Raw genomic sequence first — 23,635 nt, 5'->3', positions numbered from 1 at the left:
CCCCTTTAAAGGCCCATCTCCAATAAAGTCACACTAGGAGTTAGGCCATCAGCATATGAAGTTTGGAGGGAACATAATTCAATTCATAACAGTATGTTTGAGAGATGTCAAATGAAGGATGTTGCTGGATCAGAGTAAGCAAGGGAGGGATAGTAAGAGATGAAATCAGAAAGTCAGTGGTTTTAAATCACGTGAGGTATGAGGCAATATAAAAAGGGTATTGAATTTTGTTTCTATTTTTTTAAATATTTTTTTATTATATTATGTTAGTCACCATACAGTACATCCCTGGTGTCTGATGTAAAGTTCGATGATTCATTAGTTGCATATAACACTCAGTGCACCATGCAATAAATGCCCTCCTTACTACCCATCACCAGCCTATCCCATTCCCCCACCCCCCCAAGCCCTCAGTTTGTTTCTGAGTCCATAGTCTCTCATGCTTCACTCCCCCCTCTGATTACCCCCCCTTACTTTATCCCTTTTTTCTCCTACCGATCTTCCTAGTTCTTATGTTCCATAAATGAGTGAAACCATATGATAATTGTCTTTCTCTGCTCAACTTATTTCACTTAGCATTATCTCCTCCAGTGCTGTCCATGTTGCAGCAAATGTTGAGAAATCATTCTTTTTGATAGCTGAATAATATTCCATTGTATATATGGACCACAACTTCTTAATCCAGTCATCTGTTGAAGGGCATCTTGGCTCTTTCCACGATTTAGCTATTGTGGACAGAGCTGATATGAACATTGGGATGCATATGGCCCTTCTCTTCACTACATCTGTATCTTTGGGGTAAATACCCAGTAGTGCAATGGCTGGATCATAGGGTAGCTCAATTTTAAACTTTTTAAGGGACCTCCACACTGTTTTCCAGAGTAGCTGTATAACATGCAAAGCCATTGGACAGTTTCTTTGAGGAGATACAAGATCAATTTTTTAAAAAGGATCTCTTTGGCTGCTGTTTGGGAGAAAATATATAAGCAGACAAAGATAGAAATGGGGAACAAATAAAGTAGTCCCTACAGGTATAGCTATGGTTGTTTAGTCTAAGAAACTAAAATTTTTCCAATGCTTGGTATGATTCCTTAAAGATTATCTTTTCTTTCTTAATGTGTATGCAATGAATGGATAGTTAAATAAACAAAGGACATAAATACACTGAAACAGGTGCATGTTATTAACTATATTTTTTTATTAAAAAAAAACCCTGATCAATTCACATATGGATCAAAAATGATGCATTTGACCTTGTGGAGAAAATCAGTCTGATTTAATGACTAAAACTTTTATTTGTAATTATTTGTCTTAGAATAATTTTGTGAGATGAGTTCCAGAAACGTCTACCAAATACCTATTTAATACAATGTGGTGTACTAGAAACGCAGGATAAAAAAGATAAATATCAAATATTGCCTGGAGAAGTTTATAATCAGCTTGAAAATTTAAAGAAAACTTCTTGGCTATTGGTGCTTTAATGGAATCTTAAAGTTTGAATAGAAGTTATCCAATTAAATAATAGAAAAATAAGTCTTCAAGATAAAGATAACAGTATGGACAAAATGAGAAGACATGATTGTATGAGATATAAAATTAATCCAGTATATTAGTACATAAAGTTTAGTCCTGAGCATTAGTGATGAAGATAATCAGAGGCCACAGCTGAAAATCCTTCTTACCCTATGTAAGACATTTACAGCATACTTCCATAACAATCAGAAAACACTGTACGATTTTATGTAAGAAAGTGATATGATCATAATTTCAAGTGTTTTTTAAGTCATGATAGGCTTTTAAGATATGGTAACAAATTAATCCCTACATCTTTGTGGTTTTGGCTGGAGGAACTAGAGACTCAGACCTAAATAATTCACTGAGAAACCCTGGCTAATATACCTGCAAACCGTCCCCCACCCTGGATTTTAGTTGATAATTCAGGGAAATACAGACTGGAAACTCACACATGGACTTTTCATCACCTTCACCTGGATAAAACCACTTCCCCCCATATACCACTGCCCAAAGAAGTCATGGCCTTACTCAAATGCAAGAAATCTGAAAAGGCTGGAGTTCTTCTATGTGCAGGAGGGAAGAACTTGAAATGTTGGTGAGCAGTAGTAACTTCTACAACTAGTATAGCACTCTTTCTTCGGGGCAGTCCGGTCCGAAGAAAGGGTTTGAGTGGCACAGTATTTGACAACAGAAGGTATAAATGATCTAGGCAAAATGTTATGATTGCATTGACCAGATTAGTAGGCCAAAGGAAATGATATCATAAATGTTTAGGGACTAAAATAATCAGAACTTGATTAGTTTATTGAAGTGTAATTTGAGGCAAAAATGAGAAATTCTAAGGCTACGCTTGGATTTCTGACATGGGTGATTGGGTAGATAGTAATATCATTAATCAGATTAGAATAGAATACTGGAGAAACAGGAAGTTTTACTGGTGGGATGGGAAAAATAAGTATTTTGAATTTGTTGATTTTAAGGTATCTTTGCAATAGGAAATGTATAAATACAAAAATATAAATATAAAACTGCTGTCAACCAAAACTGAGGATAAGATTGCTCGAGAGGAGAATGTGACATAAAAAGAATAAACCAAGGGTCAGGCCTTCAGAATTCCCAGAATAGGCAGAAGGAGAAAACACAATGCAGATATAAATGAATGATTAGAAATGTAGGAGGGGAGACAGATGAGAGAAGAATCAAAGAAGCTGGGTGGAAGGGCTTCAGAAGTGAATGTTCAACTTCATCACATATGTGAAGGCCTTTCTACCTAAATAACATAAAGACCAACTAGAATAGAATCTAAATGTAAACACTCAACCTAAAGCTCTAAGAAAATACAGGAGAATAACTTTCTGATATTGGAATAAGAAAGGATGTCAAAATCTTAAGCTATAAAGAAAAAAAAAGAAAATTTAGATTGCATTAAAATTTCTGTATAAGGTAAAAACTGAAAGGTGTCTGTTAGATTTGGCAGTATGCTTACTGATACTTTTTGCCACATAAGTGCCAGCGATCTCAGCAGAAGCTAGAGGAGACCAGAGAGTCAAGGAAGGGTTGATTTTTTTTTTAAGGGAACAAACATGAACTATTTATGGAACAAGAGAAAATGGTCAACAAAGAGAGGTAATTCAAGATGGACATTTCTTGAAAGATAATTGAAAGACAATTTAAGTGTTAGATAATTTAAGTATTAGGACTATTACCAAGTTGGGAAGAATATACTTTTATTAAAGGAGAATTTTGTCTCCTCAATAGAGGCTTTAAAGATTGTCCAATGCCCTCCTGGAATTGCCTGCTGCCTTATCTCAAGTGTTTCGATGGGGGTGATGATTTGGGTCAGAGGGACATGAAGACAGTATTTTGGTTTGGGTTCCTCCAGAAGCTGACTTCAAGTAAGGGTTTGAGTGAAAGTATAATATTTGGGAGATGATCCTAGAAATCATTGGTAGGGAAATGGGAAAGTATAAGAGAGAGGGAAGGAATCCCGCTAAGAGGTGCATTATCAAGCCAGCTACTACTGTGGGCAATTAGAGCTTACCTCCTTTGGAGAATTCTGGGAAAGGATAAAAAGAAACCTCATAGTTATCCCAACCATGAAGTGAGGAATCTGGTGTGTTTATTTAACAATTCCTTGTCTATTACTTGTTTAGAGCATTTTTCAGAGCATTAACTATTTGTAGTCTGCATGCAGGCTGAAAGGGAACATAAAGTCAGAAATAAAACCCTCAGAAAGAATCTTAGATGTCAGCATTACTGTGCAGAGGTGAATCCCAGGAGGGTATGGGGGAGGCACTGACAGCATCTGCCACAGGTGGGTAGCTCAGGAAGGGACCCCAGGACTGCAGCAATGAACAAGTGTACCATTATGTGGTCTTAGGCATATTCTTTTACCTTTCTGGATTCATTTACAAAAATGGGTTTGCTAGTCTCTTAAGGCTGTCATAATAAAATGCCACAGACTGGGTGACTTAAACAACAGAAATTTATTTTATTTTTTCTACAGATCTAGAGGCTATAAGTCCAAGATCAGGGTGCTAGCAGGTTCCTGAGACATCTCTCCTTGCTTGCACTTGGCCCTCCTCTTGCTGCCTCTTCATGTGCTTGTCCCTCTGTGCATGCATACTCTTAGTGTCTCTCTGTGTATCCATATTCCCTCTTCTTTTTTTTTTTAAAGATTTTATTTATTTATTTATTGGACAGAGACAGCGAGAGAGATAGCACAAGCAGGGAGAGCAGCAGAGGGAGAGGGAGAAGCAGGGTCTCCAGTGAGCAGGGAGCCCCATGTGGGGCTCCATCCCAGGACCCTGGCATCATGACCTGAGCCGAAGGCAGATGCTTAACATCGGAGCCACCCAGGCGCCCCCCCCCCATAAGAATATCAGTTACATTGTATTAGGGCCCACCCTTAATGGCTTCATTTTAAATTAGCCGCCTTTTAAAAGGCCCTACCTGCAAACACAGTCACATTCTAAAATACTGGGACTAGGGCTTTGACATGAATTCTGGGGGATACAATTCAGCCCATAAAGGTTGGTTAGTTTGAAAGTCCCCAAAGTATATTCTAATAACATTTTTTGCTTTTTAAGCTTCTTTTTCATAGCCCTATAGCAAGTTTTTGACAATTTTCATCTTTAGGCCTCTTCTCCCAAATGCTGTTTTCTTCTGAATGTGATTTCATCTTCTTTTGTCCACACTACAGTTAACTCTTAAATGTACAGTTCCATTTCATCTTATCAGTTAGAGATCTATGTTACCACTTGGAGATATTCATCAAGCACACGCTTCACTGTCAAAAGATAAGCTTTCACCATCCCATCTCTAACATTCCTCCCTGTATACCTTTAGTGGCCTGGGAGGGGCAGTGCTGTCTCGTGTATCAGACAAGAAACTGCCAGTCAGGGAATTTGGAATTTTCAACTACATTTCCTGAAAACTTGAAGCAAGTCACTTAACCTCTCTGTATCTGAGTATCCACACGTAGAAAGTGAGGGTAAACAGGATCCACCTGAGAGGGGTATGATAAGGACAAATCAAAAGATGCTGTATCAAGTCTGAGTATTTAAGTATTGTAATAAGAAATGTATGCTATTATGTAGTAACTTTTCAACTAATGTCTTGATGATTTTTAACTGACAAAAACTGAACTTTTAAACTTGGACTTTATCCTCTTGAAAAGTGGCTCCCAGTGTTGTGTCTCCAGATACTTGGGAAGGAGCAGAAGAATATTTGAAGTAGTCAGAGATTTCTAGCTGGACCAAATATAAACTACAGATTGAATAGATATGCTTTTCTTTCACATACACTCATATACATGCACTTTTTTAAGTTCATGTAAATACTGTGGAGCCAAATAAAACATTTTAAAAAGTTACTATGTCAATAATAATGTAGTTATTATATATAATTCAATTACTATCCAAGAAAACCACAACTATTAAGGTGAGAGTCAATTTTTTTTATATTAAGAAGGGGCACTGATACATGAGAATCATAGCTCAAAATTTTAAATTTTGCCTTGAAATTAGTTACTACACGTGGTTTTGTTTAGTAAATCTTCTAACTGAAAAGTAAGTGTAATAATGATTATTTCCAAAAGGTTTCATGGTCACAGTCATCTAGCAAAAAGTTCAAATTCTTATTATTTCTCAGATTCTGCTGGGGAAGAGTTCTCAAACCAGAGATTATTCTGACCTGCTTTCTCAGGGATTCTGATTAATAAGTTTAGTATCCTGAGTGATTCTGGTGTGTACCTAAGCTTGATAAACACCGTGCTAAACTGCTTCCTTATCAATTAAACATAAGTGTTCACTTTCTATTTAAAACCGTAGTCTTTGCAAAGAGGACTTGATTTTTGTCTTAAGCTAATATTCTCCTTAGTGAATTAAAATGACTTTGGTTTAAGTTGCTTGTCATTTTAAAGAAAAATTTATTTAGTACCTTCTAATGATAAAGTATTGCTATGCACTACAGCAAATAAAGAGTTAGCTGATTCATGCTTTCAGCATCAATGAGCTCCAGGCATCTTCCAAAATAATTTAATCAAGTCAGAGGTGAAGGTTGTGCTGAGCGAATGCTGAATATGATTGACAATTTGTAGACCTAATCAACTATATCCTCCAAGAGCACAGGATGCTTCTTGTAAGTATTCTTGAGAAGATAGAGGAAAGGAAGTCTTTCTGCAATCAACCAGTCAGGCTGAATGTGAATAGATTGAGCTGGATCAAGGGTAAGAATCATGGTTTTTGGTTTACGAAGAAGCAGTATATTCTTAATAAAAAAGAATCATACTTGATCATGGTTTTTTTCTGCATTTGGATGTTTAATGTGTTAGGGCCAAACATGCAGCTCGTTACCTAGGTGTGCTCCATAGTAACCTATGGATGGGAATTGTTCTAGATTTAAGTAATTAATTAATTAATTAATTTTTATTTTTTTAATTTTTAAATTTTTTTTTTTTACAGGATGGGCTTTGGACTGGTTATCTGGTTTGAATGGCAGGGCTTATCATAAAGTAACTCTAAGAACAGTGATGGTCCTGAGAATGTATCCTGTTTGCAGTCTAACAGGTTAGCACGTCATAGTCTCACAGATGTTGGAAGAAGCAACAAGACATCTGGGATAGGACAGAAGGCTTTATTACCCACTATATAGCAAGCCACATGAGATACATGCTTGACTGATTCCCTCTTGTCCCCTAACCCCATGGAAGTGAAAGGAAAGAACCCAGAGATGCTCTGTATGTGGTGGGTTTCATCACATCTGAGGTTTAGGAAGTTTAGGGAATGCAGATATTTCATAACGGAGTGCAAACAAACCTGCCCTTAATTCTGAAGGGAAATATTATCTTTATTATACTGGAAAGTAACCAAACCTACCCTTTGCTCCAGAGGGACACACTATCTCTATCTTCCACAACTGCTCACTACACAAATGTCCTTGGAAATATATAGTTTGGAGCAAAGATTGTTGGTGCCTTTGCTCACAAGAAGTACAGAAAAACAAGAGAGACCCATGAAAAATTGTCTTCCAACAGCTGTATTTTCTATAAAGCATAATATTTTTACTTAGTCTATATTGCGTTGGGATAATTTTGAGGGAGTGATGGTATTGGGTAAGATAAAAGTACCCCCCACCCAAGCAACTGCTTGGTACTGACAATAACTAAATATATTTGCAATATTTCATTAATTTTGTTAATTGAGTTATGTATACTATAGAATTTAAGTGTTCTAAACAGATTTGATCCCATTCAACCTTTTCTAAGTCATCTTTGATAGGTAGAAATCTAGCTCCTGCTTAAATGCCTGTAAGACTGGAGCTCCTTATCTTATACGTTCATTTTTTTTTTTTTGAGGGCTTCTTTTGCCTGGGCATACTGCTAGGTGTTAGAGACACACATATGGAAGAAAGAGGCCTTTTTTGTCAAAGAGACTTTCCTTCAATAGGGGATGAAGAGTAAGCACAGTTTCCTATGAAATCATAGAGAGGTATACCCACTGTGACATGATTTAGATAACGGCTTGTTTGGGAGAGGTGAATTTTTAACTGAGTCTTTTTTAAAAATTTTAATTCAATTAGCCAATATACACTACATCATTAGTGTCAGATGTAATTGAGTCTTGAAGGATCTACATCACCAAGGCAAAGGGTAGGGAGAATAGGAAGAGGAGAATAATGCATGCAGAGAAATGGACAGGAGAAAGAATGAGGCAAATTCAGGGAACATCAAGTCATTTTGAATTCCTGACAGCTAAGATGTGTGTGGGGGAGTGTTGGGAGATGAAACTGCAGAGTTGGCAGGCATCAGAATAAATGGAGACTTGTGTGTCAAGCTAAGGAGTTTCAAAAATCTATGCTTATGCTTTCTAGAAGGTCAGTGTAAAATCAGATCGGAATTTTAGAATGATCCTTCTGATACCCTTAAGGAGAATTGATTAGGAGAGGGCTAGAGTTTAGATTAGAAGATTAGAAGTAAAGAAAAAGAAACTCAGAATGCTATTCTAGTAATCAAGATCTAAATTAAGGGTGTGTCAATAGGCATGGGTGAAAAGATGAATTAAAAAGATGTTTAGGGGAGTCGAATCAATAAGACTTGGTGACTGATTCAATTTGGGGACTTAGGAAGGAAGTCTGGGTTGATTTTACTTGTTTGAAACAGGGTAACAGTTCACGAAAAAATCTGGGGAGAAGAGCAGATTTGTCTGTATGTGTATGTGGGGGTGATAGGGGACAAAGAGATTATGAGTTCTTCTTGGACATAATGAATTTGTTCTGGGTAGGATTTAAATAAGATCATGGCAGAGAAGAGAAACAGAAGGTCAAGAATGGAATCTTGGACAGCATCAATATTTAAGGGATAGCTGTAGTTGTTAAAAATTCTGTATTAACTCCTACAACGTTGATATGTTGCATGTACAAGTATCATTTCTTCTAAAAACCAAAAGTAAAACAAAGAATAAGGCTTCTGAAACAGCAGAAGCCTAATGTTTTCTCTCAACTTCTTGAAATAGTGATATCCTGAGGATATGTCATTATATGTAGGCAGTATTGTTGAAATGTGTGGTCCCCAATCTCTCTAAAGCTGGATAAAGGCTCAGAAGTTCTAGAAAAGGAAAAGTTAGATGAATTTTTCTTAAAGGAAAAACTATTAGAAAAGTATTTACTTTTATGTAATGGCCATGTTAAAAATAAGTGGACTTTAAAAAACTATAAAATAGAGCTGTTTGCTAAAAGGATATATTAGAAATACTCATTTTGTGTCTCCACGCACACACACAAAAAAGTAGGTTGTTTTCAAAATATAGTTATTTGACCTTCAAGGGAATCTACTTGGATACTGATTACTATACTATTTTTTCTTCACAGACATTCACTTAAGGGGTTTTTATTATTCTGGTAAAATTGATTTAGTATATAAAAAGGCATTCTCTTAATAGAGCTATTCATCTGGAATAGCATTCTATTAGTTTTTATTGTGCTCTGTAGTACATTCTTTTACTATGTTATTTTAACCAGGTTTTCATTTAAACAATTTAAGCAAACAATAAGTATACTTTCTGGATTTGCAATGAGAATTCTTGGCCTCTTCAGCACATCCTAATGTCAATGATAATTTTTGGTCAGTAAATTTATGATAAGTTATACTGTTGTCATTATCAAGCAGTGGAATTTAAAAGTATCTATCACTTTTGTGTTTTTCAGTTCAACGAGCAAATTAAAAACAAAATTGAAGTTAATCAGTACTGGTATGAGTGTGGGAAACTTAACCCTCTCACTCATCGTTAATATACAATCTTCTTTGGAGGGATATTAACTAACAGGTACCAAAAGAGCAAAAGAGTGTATTGCTTTTGACCCATAAATTGTACTTTTAGGAAAAAACTTTAATAGAATTGTTGGGAAATTAAACAGCTTTATATATAAACTTGTTAACTTTTGAAAATTGGAACAACTTAAAATCATGTCAGATGAGGGGTGTTTAAGTAACTCGTAAAATACACAGCGTTGGAAGGGTGCCTGAGTGGCTCAGTTGGTTAAGCATCCGTCTCTTGGTTTCGGCTCAGGTCATGATCTCAGGGTCATGAGATTGAGCTCCGTGTCGGGCTCCGTGCTCAGTGCAGAGTCTGCTTGTCCCTCTCCCTCCCTTCACTTGCATGCTCTCCCTTGCTCTCTCTCTCTCAAATAAATAAATAAAATCCTAAAAAAATATACAGAGTGGAATATTACTTTGCAACTTTTAAAAATGATTGGGATTAATCTTATTGGCATGGTCTCATAATATATCAACTAGAAAAAATAATATTTCAAATAACCTTAGTAGATGAGGGCCAATTCATTCTATTTTGAGCCCTATTGGTTCATAGTACAAAACTTATTATGTAATTATGGTTCGAAATGCACATTCTCAGTGCACAGCAAAACATCTTCAGAGTCCTATCTATACATCTCACCACTCCTCAATATCCTCCAACTGATGCAAAGCACCTGTCTTTGTTCTTCCACTTTTGCTCTTTCCTACTTATTTTTCTGTTTCTGCATAATAAAAGCCTAGAAAAGATGGGGACAGTTCAGTATGTGCAATAACAAAAACAAACTTCTATCAGTTTTTGGTGGAGTGAGAGTGAGCTATGAACACTCCAAAGCTAATAAATTTAGTATCATATTATGTAATTTAAAAACCATGTACACATAAACATACACTATGTATAGTCTAGAAGGATATATATCAGAATAGTAAAAGTTATTATTGCATTGTGAGGGAGGGTTTTAATTATTCTTTATTTTTCACATGCTTTTCTTTAAGTTTAAAATTTCTTACAAAAACAGATATTGCTGTTATAACCAAAAGGTACAAAAATGTTTCAAAATTACCATAAGTGTATGAAATAATTATGTTTCAAAATAATTTACCATAAGTATATGAAAGATCATATATTTTGAAAAAGGCCTGATGTTACCTTTATTCAATGCTGGGCACATATATTAGTTCTCGAATGTTAGATCAGCAGATTTGTGCTAGCCTTCACTACTGAAAATTGTAACCTTGATCTCAAACATTTGACAATTTCAGTATGAAAAAATTTATTAAGTGTATCCTTCCTAGTAAAAAGACTTTCACAAAGAAAAAAATCCAATGCTTCATTTTCTACCTCAAAAATTGATTTTGTATAATTAAATTAATTTTATTAAAGGAAAGGGGATTCAGTGATGATTCTCAAAGAAAATGCAAGGCAAATGAAGTCCTTAACCTGCTCTGTTTCATATAAAACAAAAGGGGAATCCTCCTGACTTCTCACTTTGAAATGACACAAAGTATGTTTTTTTTCCTAACGAGATGATGAAAATATTTGATGATCTGACCCATTTAAACTACAAATATCCTGTTTGAAATATGCTTATGGATACTAAAGTAAGTCTGGGTAATGGGTGTCTTTCACAAAGGTGTCTTTTACAAATCTTTTTTTTTTTCCGTAATGGGAGTAGATTTTATATTTCGTCTGAAGATCTGAAGAGTGACAAATATGCTATCTGCCAGTTATTAATTTCTAGGACCTAGTTGTGAAAGCCTCTTTTGGCTCTAGGAGATTCTGCAAAGTTTCAAGTGAAGGACTCCATCCCCCTTAGCTGAGGAACCAATGTGGTCACGAGGCAAGCAAGTGTCCACCTGGTCTCAAAATTAACACACTTTCTCGGAAACTGGAAACTTAGCTATTGACTTAGTTTGTGGCTTTTCAGAGAAAGCTGTATGAAGTTCAGGGTGAGCTATGATTTCTCCTCCGATTGACTGATTACAGCCTGAAATTTAAGCCCATTCCTTGTGGTAAAAGCAATACTATTTCTGAAATACATCAATGTGGGTTCCCCTCCCCCATTTTTTTTTGTCCTGATCTCCCCTTCCTGCAGCCAGAGGTATATGTTTAACTTTGGGACTGTTTTGTATGATCAGAATTGTATTAGCATCAATGCTAGGTAAAGTCAATATTTAGCTCTTAAATAGAAGCATTTTGAATCCTCAAAATCATAATCTTGAAAATAAGCTGAATTGGGAAGAGAAGAGGATTTCCTAAATTCATTTAACTGTCATGACTATAGCAAGAATTATTCCTGAGAGACTCCATCATAAAATTCTACAATGAACCAGGGGGCAAAAAACTGAGAACGCGTTTTAGAAATTTTTTCCTCATAAGAGTGGGTGAGAAGCCGACCTAGTTTCGTCCTAAAGGATTGTGAGAAACATGGCTCTACTTTCTCCTCAGCATAAAAGCTGACGATGCACTGGGTGTTATACGCAACTAATGAATCATTGGACTTTACATCAGAAACCAGGGATGTACTGTATGGTGACTAACATAATATAATAAAAAAATATTATTAAAAAAAAGTTGATGACACCTTTTTTGTGTACAGTCTGGGAGAGACTTCTGGCATCTAAGAGAATCAGCAGAATGCAACTTCCAACAGGTAGGAGAGTGAGAACATAGCAGTAGTGAGTGAAGTTATTAGATAGTTGAGAAGAGTGAGCCCCAAGCAAAGCTCTGCTTCTGCCATGTGGCTGTGTGGCTAATAGTGTATGTGGAAGTTTCCTTGGGACCTGGTAAGGACACGCAGGAGACCTGGGAGAATCGGCAGTAATTGGGGTCAAGATAAAAGGGCCAATGGGTTGCAGACTCCTCAACTAGCGGTGGTGACTGCCATAAGCACAGCTTTAAAAGGCCAGCTCTGGGACATCAGCCACTCTACTGCCTTTGGAACCCTTTACAGGGTTCCAAAATCCAACATAGACTAAATGGCCACTTTACCCCTACATCTATGATGGCCCAGATTAAATTCCCAGATACCATCTCAAATCATTTTGGAGAAGGATAGAGGAGAAGGAATAAAGCTAAAAGACTAATAATTTACCAGAAAGTGACTGAATAGAGGAGATTATTTAAAGTGGGATAGACTGAGATATAATTTTCTAGCAAATTTAAAGTTTATTTCTTTCTCTGTGTCCCCTTATTCCATTGTGTGTAAGACCCTGGACAAAGAAGATTAGATCTGTTAGTGAGAAACAAAAATGCTACATATTTTATCAGACATGAGAGTATAGTGTGTTAAAATTTTCACATTCCTACATCTGTGTATTATATGGTGTTCAGANGCCCTGGACGAAGATTAGATCTGTTAGTGAGAAACAAAAATGCTACATACTTTATCAGACATGAGAGTATAGTGTGTTAAAATTTTCACATTCCTACATCTGTGTATTATATGGTGTTCAGAGTAGAGTATGCTTTGTAGGATCAAGCCTTGTCTTGATTGTAGAAGTAGATTCTTAGAAATGAAATAGATCTCTGAGGATCTCTCANCGTAGATTCTTAGAAATGAAATAGACCTCTGAGGATCTCTCACTGTATGGGGGTAAGGTCTACGATTCTGTGGGGTAAACAGTTCCACCACAGCTGATATGAGCAGCTAAAGATTAGGTTGCAATCTTAGGGTTATCAACATACCTGAGTGCTGTACTTGATCCACTACTGCTAGTAGATGAATCACAGCCTACGGAGAGCAGAGTACAGTGATTTGAACTAATTGTCAGGTGACTGTAGTTCTGAGTTCCAGTATGGCCACTGACTTGCTCTAAGATATTGAACACACAGCTAAACTTAAGTTATTAACTATTTTACATAATGGTTCCAAAATGGATGTTGGTTGGTCCGGACTAGATGATACCTGAGATTGTTTTTAACATTTTATCATTCTCTGAATAGATTTTGCTCTTGGAAAACCACTTGAAACCCTTTAGAGAAATCCCTCATGTTTTCCCTTTAGGGAGCTTTATGGCAGCTTAAACAATTCAGAAAGCAAGTTAAGACCCAAGAAGGTGATGTAATGCAGCAGTTAAGGATGTGGACTCTGGGCTTGGGCTGCCTGTGTTCAGATTCTGACTCATCACTTAAATCTGTGTGATCTTACTTAACTTCCTTCATATGTAAGTTGAGGATAATAACCTATTTCCTCTTTGTTCTCCTCTTCCTATCCCTCAAGATGTCAATGAAATCTTTGACTCAAGAATGCAACCCATATCTATTGAACACCTATTATGTGCAAACATTCTTCTAGATGTTTAACTTTCCTACTGGAAGCCTGGAAGAAGAAATTTCAGAAAGGAAAACTACTTCATTTTTTTTTGTTTTGTTTTTTGACAAGGCAGGGCTACATGGTGCCAGTTTATTACAGTTAAATACCTCTCTCTCTATTTTTTTTCATCCACTTTTCCATAAAGAAAATGAAAACACACACACACACACTCAAAGGGAAGCAGGGATCCAGAAACAAGAGGTGGGATGGGACATGGCTTCCCTGCTTAGGTCCAGGTTCCGGGGATGGCCCCCCTAAAGGCTCCCCTCCTTCCTGAAAGCACCCTGTCTCAGTACCTCTAGAGACCAAGGAGGCAGTGGGACATGGCAAGCCTCTGTCCTCCCTTTGCCTCCAGGCAAGACCACTAGATGTGCTGGGGCTTAGTGGGGGTTGGGAGAAGGGAGACAGAAAAGGGAGGGAGGATATTATTTCCCAAGTTTTTTTTTTTTTAGATTTTATTCATTTATTTGACAGAGAGAGACAGCCAGTGAGAGAGGGAGCACAAGCAGGGGGAGTGGGAGAGGAAGAAGCAGTTTCCCAGCAGAGGAGCCTGATGTGGGGCTCGATCCCAGGATGCCGGGATCAAGCCCTGAGCTGTAGGCAGATGCTTAACGACTGAGCCACCCAGGCGCCCCTATTTCCCAAGTTTTATAATACTAGTGGTAACCTTCAATGAGTAGAGACCTCCTTTTCTTCTTTAACAAGGCAGCAGTGGCCATGGTGGCAGTGACTGCCTCTCCTTCTCCGCATCCTCTTTCCCCTCTCCCCCTCTTCTTTTGATTATTTATTCCTTATCAAAATATATAGCTTTGAATTATTTTTGTGTTTAGTTTATAAGTGCTTAGTCTAAATGTTAAGTAGACATATGAGGCTATATCAGGACAACTGTTCTCTATAGTATCATACATGTGGGAGATCCATCAGGATAGGTTTGATCTGAATATCTGCAATTCCTTGAACTCAAGCTGCATATCCATCTTTTATTCTGCCAAGAAAGAAAATATATCCATGTATGCACTTAAGACTACCATTATAATAGAAATAACATTAAATCTCATATATTTAAAAAAAGTAAATTATCTTATTATTTATGAAATATATTCTTACTGGTGGATTGTACCATTGAACATAAGAACTGTTGAGAAATTCTGAAATCTTGAATTGGGCATTTGATACAAAATACCAAACTAGGAAATCTAGGTGCAATTCCCTTCTTTCCTGCTTACTAATTCTGTGCTAATGAGCAAAGCCTTTGATCTCTACGAGATTCACTTTGTCATAGGTTGAGATACAAATATTTTTGTGTTCACAGAATTATTGAGAGACATGAATAGGGTCATGTATATATAAAAAGGTCCACTGCACAAATATTATTTATAGCTCTTGTTCTTTAGAAGTCTATTTAGATTGTCATTGCCTTTATTATGGGTCTTTTAAGGCTATTATTGCCTACTGTTTTATGTTCATTTAAATGGAACATTTCTTTTTCTTTAACTGCTTTTTATAATCTATTAGACAAAATGTGGGTAGTAGACATTATGGGACAATTTTAATCCTAGATATTTTTGTATAGCCCATGGCTCTACTTTTTCCAAACTATGTCATCTTTCTTATTGGGAGTGGGTACTGAATGATGGAAAGTTTCCTAAAAGCAGCATGATGTATATGGCTGCATCTGCTTTTTCTGAATAGGTTCTCAGAGTGACATCAATCAAATTGTCATCTTTCGGGTACTACATCTAATACGACAAATTCAAAACAAAACTTTTTAAATGGTAAGTAAGCAGAATTATATATGGATTCTTGTACATATTGGAATTCATTATTTATTTTCTTGGCATTGAGAAGTTTGTGGGGATTTTGAGACAATCTAAGCTTAGGAAATCCCAAAAAATGTTTCTTGGCATTTACTTGCATTAAGTTCTGTATTTACACATAGCCAGTACCTAAGGGATGCTCATCATAAAATGTCTCGCAATGTGTTTGACATGGACACCTATTTAGAAAGGACTGCTTTAAACACTTTCTAGACTTGCACGTTAGCCCAACCAGAATCTCTGAAGGTGGAGCTCAGCAAACCACATTTTTATCAGGCACTTAGGTAACCTCAGTTGCTTTTAATGGGCACCAGGGTTTGTGACAGATTTGTCTTTCACAGAAATACTTGCCAATTAGTTTCAGTCCATAGCCCACCAGGAAACAAGTATGAAGACAGAGGTCAAAGAAGGATAAAAATTCTAATTAGGTTTTAATAGCTGTATCCCCTAATTCCAGTGGGAAAAATGATAGATGGTAAATTTGGGTCCAGGCTAAAACTTAACATTTTGTTTGTGTTAATGATCAGTGGACTACTGATAGTCCCTTTCTTTCTTGTTTCAGACTGTTCTGGGACTCTAATTTATGTACAGCCAAATAAATCTTGACTTGCATGGCACATGTTTTATCGTTATTATCATTATAAGTGATCACTTTAATAACTCTGATTATATTTATTTCACAATGGATAGCTGGCTTCATTGCTTCCTTGGGATGAAGTAACATGACTTTCACTGGAAATGTGCTCTAAAAAATGGTTATTCTTGTTAGTCTTCCTTGAGAAGAAAACTATTAGACAAATATTTAAAGAGCAAAGCCCAGGGATAGGTTTCTTAGGAGATGAATAAGATATGGTCTCTACCCTCTGGGAATTTAATAGCATCTACTTTTCATCAAATATCATTCAATTTCCTGACATTTGATGATCACCAATTCCAACCACCTTGCTGGTACTGTCTGCCAATCAAAAGAGCAGGAAGAGCATTTATGAGGCAATTTGTATTCTGATGAATGAATTCGGTACATCAAATTCCTGTATGTCTTATTTCTGTTGAATGAAGACAAGAGCAGGACAAATTCCTGAAGACAAAATGAACTGTACAGTGCTTCCTAAGCAGTAATAAGATATTACTTCATCTTTTATAATATAAATCTGAAGTAGCATTAAACATTTTACGACTCTTGATTTAAAAAAGAATCAATTACTTCTGGAAAATAATTGTGAATGTTTTATATAATATTTGGGAAATTGCCTAACTATAATTTTTCTTTACTCATCTGTTTCCCATAATGACATTATTAACACATACTTTCGGTGTTGGTGTCATTTGAACTGATATTAAGGTTCTTTTTACAGCTAAGGATTAATACTTTCCTGCATAGCAAAAAAATATTACACACAGAGTTTGGTAATGACAAATTATTCCCTTATTTTAAGTACTTCTCTTGAGACTATCTAGTTACCTAGATTTAAAAGCCTTTGCTATATAACTACTTATTTATATAGTGGCTATTCCTCACCATGGATGCAACCCTGACAGTCATAAGGAACAATGAGGTATGACAACGACTTGGCAGAAAGCTGCTCCTGTCACACAGAAGCCCTTCCTTGGGGCCCTATCTCATGCTTTATAACAGACTTCCCTTTATCATTTGGTGGGCTGAAGGGTCAAAGAAAGCAACATACGTTTAGTGCAAGAAGTAGCACTGGGATGAATTCTACAAGAGAAGTATTGATAAAATGTTCCAAGAGTTCAGAAAAAGAAGAAGGAAAAAGAGTTCTTAGGGTCCCTTTTATTGGAATTTTTCCATTTTGGGAACTGGACACCTTTGAGGAGAATCAAAGTAAAACATTCCCAAGCCGCATAGAGTTAAAGGTGTCAGCAATAAACTAACAAATATGTCTGTGTTAATATAGCTATCTATGTGTGTTGGTTACTATTAACATATATCAAAATAAACTGGTGTATATAATACTTACTATAGGGTAAGATCTGATTTACTTGTTATTTAGGTTTTTGTGTAAAGTCTCAAGTAAAGATCCCCTCTGATTTCAATAGGGAAGTTTATCCTCATAGACTTAGTTAATATTTACTCTCAATATTTTTGTGCTCAGCATGGACAGAATAGCACCCAAAGGAGGATACCTGGACAGGACCATTCCTATTCAGATATGAGACCTTTTCATATAATAGATTATCAATGTTCTAATTGCTAGTGACATCCTCAATTATGTTGTCAATTCCATAAAATAAATGTATTGCCCAAACACTTAAAAATTTTTCTGACATGAAGAATTTCAGGTAACATTTAAAATAAAATGCTTTTGAAACTGTCCTTCTTTAAATCATGCTCCTCACCCTTCTCCCCTGCCCCCCTAAAGCTCTTGATAACTTGTTCAGGATGGTGTCATTTTTCTGTCATCATTCCCAGAGATGTTACTTAACCTTTGTGTAGTATTCTGTAAAACAGTAGTAAATTGTGACTGTGTTTCTGCATTTGTAGATGTGTATTTATATTTCTACTGGTACTATCCATTCCTCTCCCATCTGCCAACCACATTGCAAAGATGCTGAAGGGCAGAAATAAAGTTTTCTACTTTAGTTTCTAACTCCACGGAGTGCCCTGAACATGGTAGGAATTCAATCAAAGGCAAATGTTAGTCAGGTATTAAGGCCTTGCTTTGACATAACATACTATATACAAGCTGGAAACTGTGTAATTTATTGCTGTTGTCATTTCAGTAAATGGCTTGTTACTAGAGATGCTGAAGGGGATCATGGCCTGTTTACCACTTCATAAGAGATTAAAATCCTGAAGATGATTTTGGAAGTGAGCTCGCAGAGAATATGAATTGGCTTTACCAATTCATATAATTTTTCCTGAATAAATATCCTTGGTGAGTTAATTGAATAAAATGAGTAGTTGCTAACTGTGGTTGCTGATGGTTTTTATCAAATTAATTGGAAGATTAATAGATTTCATTAAAATGGCCACATTTCTTATATATGAATATACCAAAACCATACCACAGGCAATAAGGTAACATTGAGAGAGACTATGGACTGTGAGAGGCAAACTGAGGACTTCAGAGGGGAGGGGGTGGGGGAAGGGGATAGCCTGGTGATGGGTAGTAGGGAGGGCACGTATTGCATGGTGCACTGGGTGTTATACGCAACTAATGAAGCATCAAACTTTACATCGGAATCTGGGGATGTACTGTATGGTGATTAACACAATATAATAAAATAAAATTAAAAAAAAAAAGAATAAGGTAACATTGAGGGGTTCTCTTCATTAGATGGAGAAAGCAATTTTAATGGAAAACACAATAGCTTTATTTAGCACCATTCCTTCAAATACCTCAAATTACATTTATTGCTCTTATGCTGCAAACACAGAAAATAGTTCTATATTTAGGTGAATCTGTTAGATTCTTAAATTGGGATTTATACACATGAGTGGGTTTCTGGCAATTTGTAAACCTTCTGAAATTGTGTTAATGAATTTGGATCTACGTGCCTCTTTCTGGGAAGAGAGTTACTCCTCCTAGTAGACATATAAGAAGCAAAGAACTCTAAAAGGATTAATGCAAAATGCACTGAAATAAGTGTTAATATAGGTGCTGCCAAAACAATTAATGTCTTACATATTAGAAAATATGTACTTAAAATTCAATGATTTTAAAAGAATAAATAAACATTTTGCTCATTGGCCTAACAGAAATATTTATACTATCTTTCACACATTTTGGCCTCAGCAAAAGTTCACAGACAACAGTTTCAATGTTTTGAAATGGGTGTCAGTTGAGTGTATTGATGCCTGATGCTGCAAGCCAAATGATTTCATTTATTCTTTTTTTCCCATCAGCAATAATATGAACTCTCTGGGAGCAAGAAAAGAAAGATATAGGGTCCAGGTGGAAAGTGGCAGATTAGGATTTAACTGCATAGCCACCATTAACATCAGTGGGAGTCAGGCAGCTAAATTGCTTGCACTCTGCATTGAAAATAAACCCCCGAGAGTTAATACATTTCTGTACCAGCAGAGTTTTTTCAGAGCTCCTGTGTCTATGGAAATCTATCATTTAATCTCAAGTTCCTTCAAGGAAGGTCCGCACTCCTGAGGCCTGGCCCCACATGCCTGCAGTTTCTTTGATGACTGAGATCACCTGGTTCTTGGAAACTCTCCAGGGGTTGCAGAATAAATATGAGCTTCATTGTTTATTTTTCTTTTTATTATTTTTTTTCTGAATGCTGTGAAGGCTTTTGTTTTGATGTTTAGAGAATGTCAAGAATGTTGAAAGATGACCAGGCTGTCTCACGTCTTGCTCTGCAACCCCATTGGGAAGAGAATTTGTATTTACTGCAAATGAAATAGTGGGGGAAAAAATAAGTGCTTCCTGTAGAAGTCTGTGCCTGTGAACCGGTATCCAGAATACTATGATGTGTATACAACACAAGGGACTTGTCTAAAAGAGAGTTCAAGTCAGGCCGGACTGAAAAAACTCTAACTCTCCCCATTTCCACCATTTATCTATTTGTCTGTGTTGATCCTGAATTTCCTGAGTTGTATCCAAATATCTTTGGGCAAAACAGACACATGTTTCTTTCTTTTTTTCTTTTTTGTCCACTTAATATTTTATCCTTTGAGTGAGTTTTTATGTGAGATTTGTGTGTGTGTATGTGTGCATCTACGTGTGCGTGTGTGTGTTTAGTTTTTAAAACACTGTCCCCCATGGATTTAATGAGTTACTTAAGACTGTCAACATTCTTTTCTTTTTTGTGACCAATCCTTGATTTCTTCAAAGGTATGCTTTTGAAAATTTGAATTTAATTTCACTTTGTATGATTAAAACTTGTTCTAATTTATCTTGGTAATTAGATAATTATTTAAAAAACAGGCATTTCTCTGTCTTGTTCTAGGTTTTTGGCTGTTTCTTCTGCAGTTCTGGTTTTGATGCTGGGTAGTCCTGCTTCGTTAAACAGCTAAGTGGTCAGGTATGTTGAGCATAGACTGTGAGACCTGGAAAGAGGCTGGAGTCTGACCCTTAGCTTCATAGATGGGAAAGCCCAGGCCCTGAGAGAGAAATGACTTGCTGGAGGTTCATAGTGAGTAAGGGAGAGAGGAGAGAATGGGATTCTGAAAAGGCCCGTTAACACAACACAATCAATTCCAATAAGAGAACAGAGTAACAATTCACTCTAATTACTAGGACACCACTTGTAGCCTCACTTTTCCACCTCAGTTTCAGCTTGGGGCAGACAGGCATCAAGCTGGCCTGCTCAGCAGAAACATGGAATGTGTGACAGCCTGATGCCTGCCACTCTCATAGGTTAAGGTCTGATAATATTTTAAGCCCAAATCAAAGAAACAGACTTTTCCTAATCTCTGATAGGTTGGACTGCTTTTTGTCATATTATAGTGTTTTCTTTGGTTGATTCTCATTCATTCTACATTATCCTGTAACAACCAGATCCTATTATAAACACTGTCAATCTTAAGCAAGACAAATTTATTCTGATTTTCTCTTGAGTTCTCATGTTCTTCATGTGAGCCTTTGGCATCTTATGATGTAATTGTGTTACTTGTTATTAAGAATAAATTTAAGACAACCTTAGGTTGCACAAAAGTATCACATTTATTATTACTCTTTGCTAAGTCCATATCCAAATCCCTATCCTGCCTGGCTTGTGGAAAAATATACTATTGTCATTTGCCTTTTCCATTCCTCCTACTCATATGATTATGCCAAGGTTTCCAGGTGTCCATCTAGATGCCTTTATTGTAGTTGACTCTTGAGCAACATGAATTTTAACTGTGCAGATCCGTTTATACATGGATTTTTACAGTTCAGTACTGTAAATGTGTTTTCTTTTCCTTATGATTTTCTTAATATTTTCATCTCTCTACCTTACTTTAAAAATACATAGTGAAGAGAAGGGCCATATGCACCCCAATGTTCATAGCAGCATTGTCCACAATAGCTAAATCGTGGAAGGAACCGAGATGCCCTTCAACAGATGACTGGATTAAGAAGTTGTGGTCCATATATACAATGGAATATTACTCAGCTATCAGAAAGGACGAGTTCTCAACATTTGCTGCAATATGGACGGCACTGGAGGAGATAATGCTAAGTGAAATAAGTCAAGCAGAGAAAGACAATTATCATATGGTTTCTCTCATCTATGGAACATAAGAACTAGGAAGATCGGTAGGGGAAGAAAGGGATAAAGAAAGGGGGGTAATCAGAAGGGGGAGTGAAACATGAGAGACTATGGACTCTGAGAAACAAACTGAGGGCTTCAGAGGGGACAGGGGTGGGGGAATGGGATAGGCTGGTGATGGGTAGTAAGGAGGGCACGTATTGCATGGTGCACTGGGTATTATACGCAACTAAAGAATCATTGAACTTTACATCAGAAACCAGGGATGTACTGTGTGGTGACTAACATAATATAATAAAAAAAACATTAAAATAAAATAAAAAAATTAAAAATAAAAAAATAAAAATACAGTATATGATACATATAACATACAAAATATGTGCTAGTCAACTATTAATGTAATGGTAAGTCTTCCAGTGAACAATAGTTAAGTCTTTGGAGAGTCAAAAGTTGGATGCAAATTTTTGAGCGTGCACATTTTTGATGTCCCTAACCCCATACATTGTTTAAGGGTCTACTGTAGTTCAGTATTTTCTGACAATTTACCCCATTGTATCTAATCCTGTAGCTATCCCTTTAGTTTGGATGGGTCTATAGTTTCTATCTGTAAAGAAAAAAAATCCAAAATTGTAAGTAAGGCCAGAAAAAATAATTGACTACATGACTTTCATTGTTATGGTGGGGTTTTGCATGACAAGGGTTTCTGATCCTCTAGAATAAAGTATATTTATTTGATTTAGTTACCATTGCATAAGACCTTTTACAACTTTATAGGAATAGATTTTATTTTTAAAAATCCAATAAGATGAAACTGTTTTAATGTAAGGGATAGAAATTATTTCTGTTCCATAAAAAATGAAAATCTGAAGCTTGTTTTTCATTGTCCTGTAATACAACATTAACTGGTTTTGTAACTTAGCAATTTTATTCTGGAATTCTCTATTTATTTTTCATTAACTATGTGTGCATGAGTTTCTTTATCATTCTTTGAACCAGCTTTGTCATTCTGATAACCTAATTAATGAGTTGACACACACCCCAATTTTTTGTGTGTGAGAATTATTTTAACATTTAAAGAATTATATTTTGACATACCTTACATTGGTGGTATAAAATATTTGATGATGTTGAGACTTTTCCCTTTACACCTGGCTCCAGTGTACATCATAGGGCCAGTTCCTCTGACTTCTGTGCCTTTATCAGTGTGTTTTCAAAACCTGGTCCTATGTGTGTCCTTGTTCATCCTGCATTATCACCCAGTCTTTTCCAGACTGGAGTAGTCACTTCTACTCTCACTCTGTACCCCCCCAAAGCCTTTCCCTTTAAACACACACACACACACACACACACACACAATTTAATCTTGCCAAAAGACTAAGGACATTTTAAAACATATCAACCACCTATGACTTAGGTTCTTAGTGCTTTTCTATCACACCACATGTCTGAAACAATGACTTACAAAGTATAAAATAGGGTTGTGTGAGAGTGAGGGAAAAACATTTCTTATTTCAACAATTTTTTCACCATAGCACTGTAGTTTACAAAAATTAGTAAAGAAAGATCCACATTTCAAAATCAGTCCTTTGATTCCCTCTATTGCTCAATGTTTTTCTGTACTCTGATTTTTATTTTGCTTATTTTTCAGAATGATTTTGTGACAGAAACTCAGGGCAGATTTTAGATCTTTCTTACACACATTTTTTTATGTTAATAGTGTTATATTATGCATTGCTGCAATTTCAATTGACTGTGTTAATGTAGGCATGTATTCACCTTATTAAAAAGGTGGTTTGGTGGTCTTTATATATATTTATGTGGTTTTTCCATCTTTCTTGAAGGAAATTATTTTAAAATAATAGTATGTCTTAGTGAGCATGAGTGAGGAATTTAACAATTTTAAGAACCTTTGCCTTTGGTGTCTGTAAACTGTAATATTGGTATAGTGAAAGAACATGCTCACCTCTTTCTAAAACACCTCTTTCTAAAACACCTCTTTCTAAAACACC

Source organism: Ailuropoda melanoleuca, chromosome 8, assembly GCF_002007445.2.
Source record: "Ailuropoda melanoleuca isolate Jingjing chromosome 8, ASM200744v2, whole genome shotgun sequence".
NCBI lineage: Eukaryota > Metazoa > Chordata > Mammalia > Carnivora > Ursidae > Ailuropoda > Ailuropoda melanoleuca.
This window is presented reverse-complemented; position numbering follows the sequence as displayed.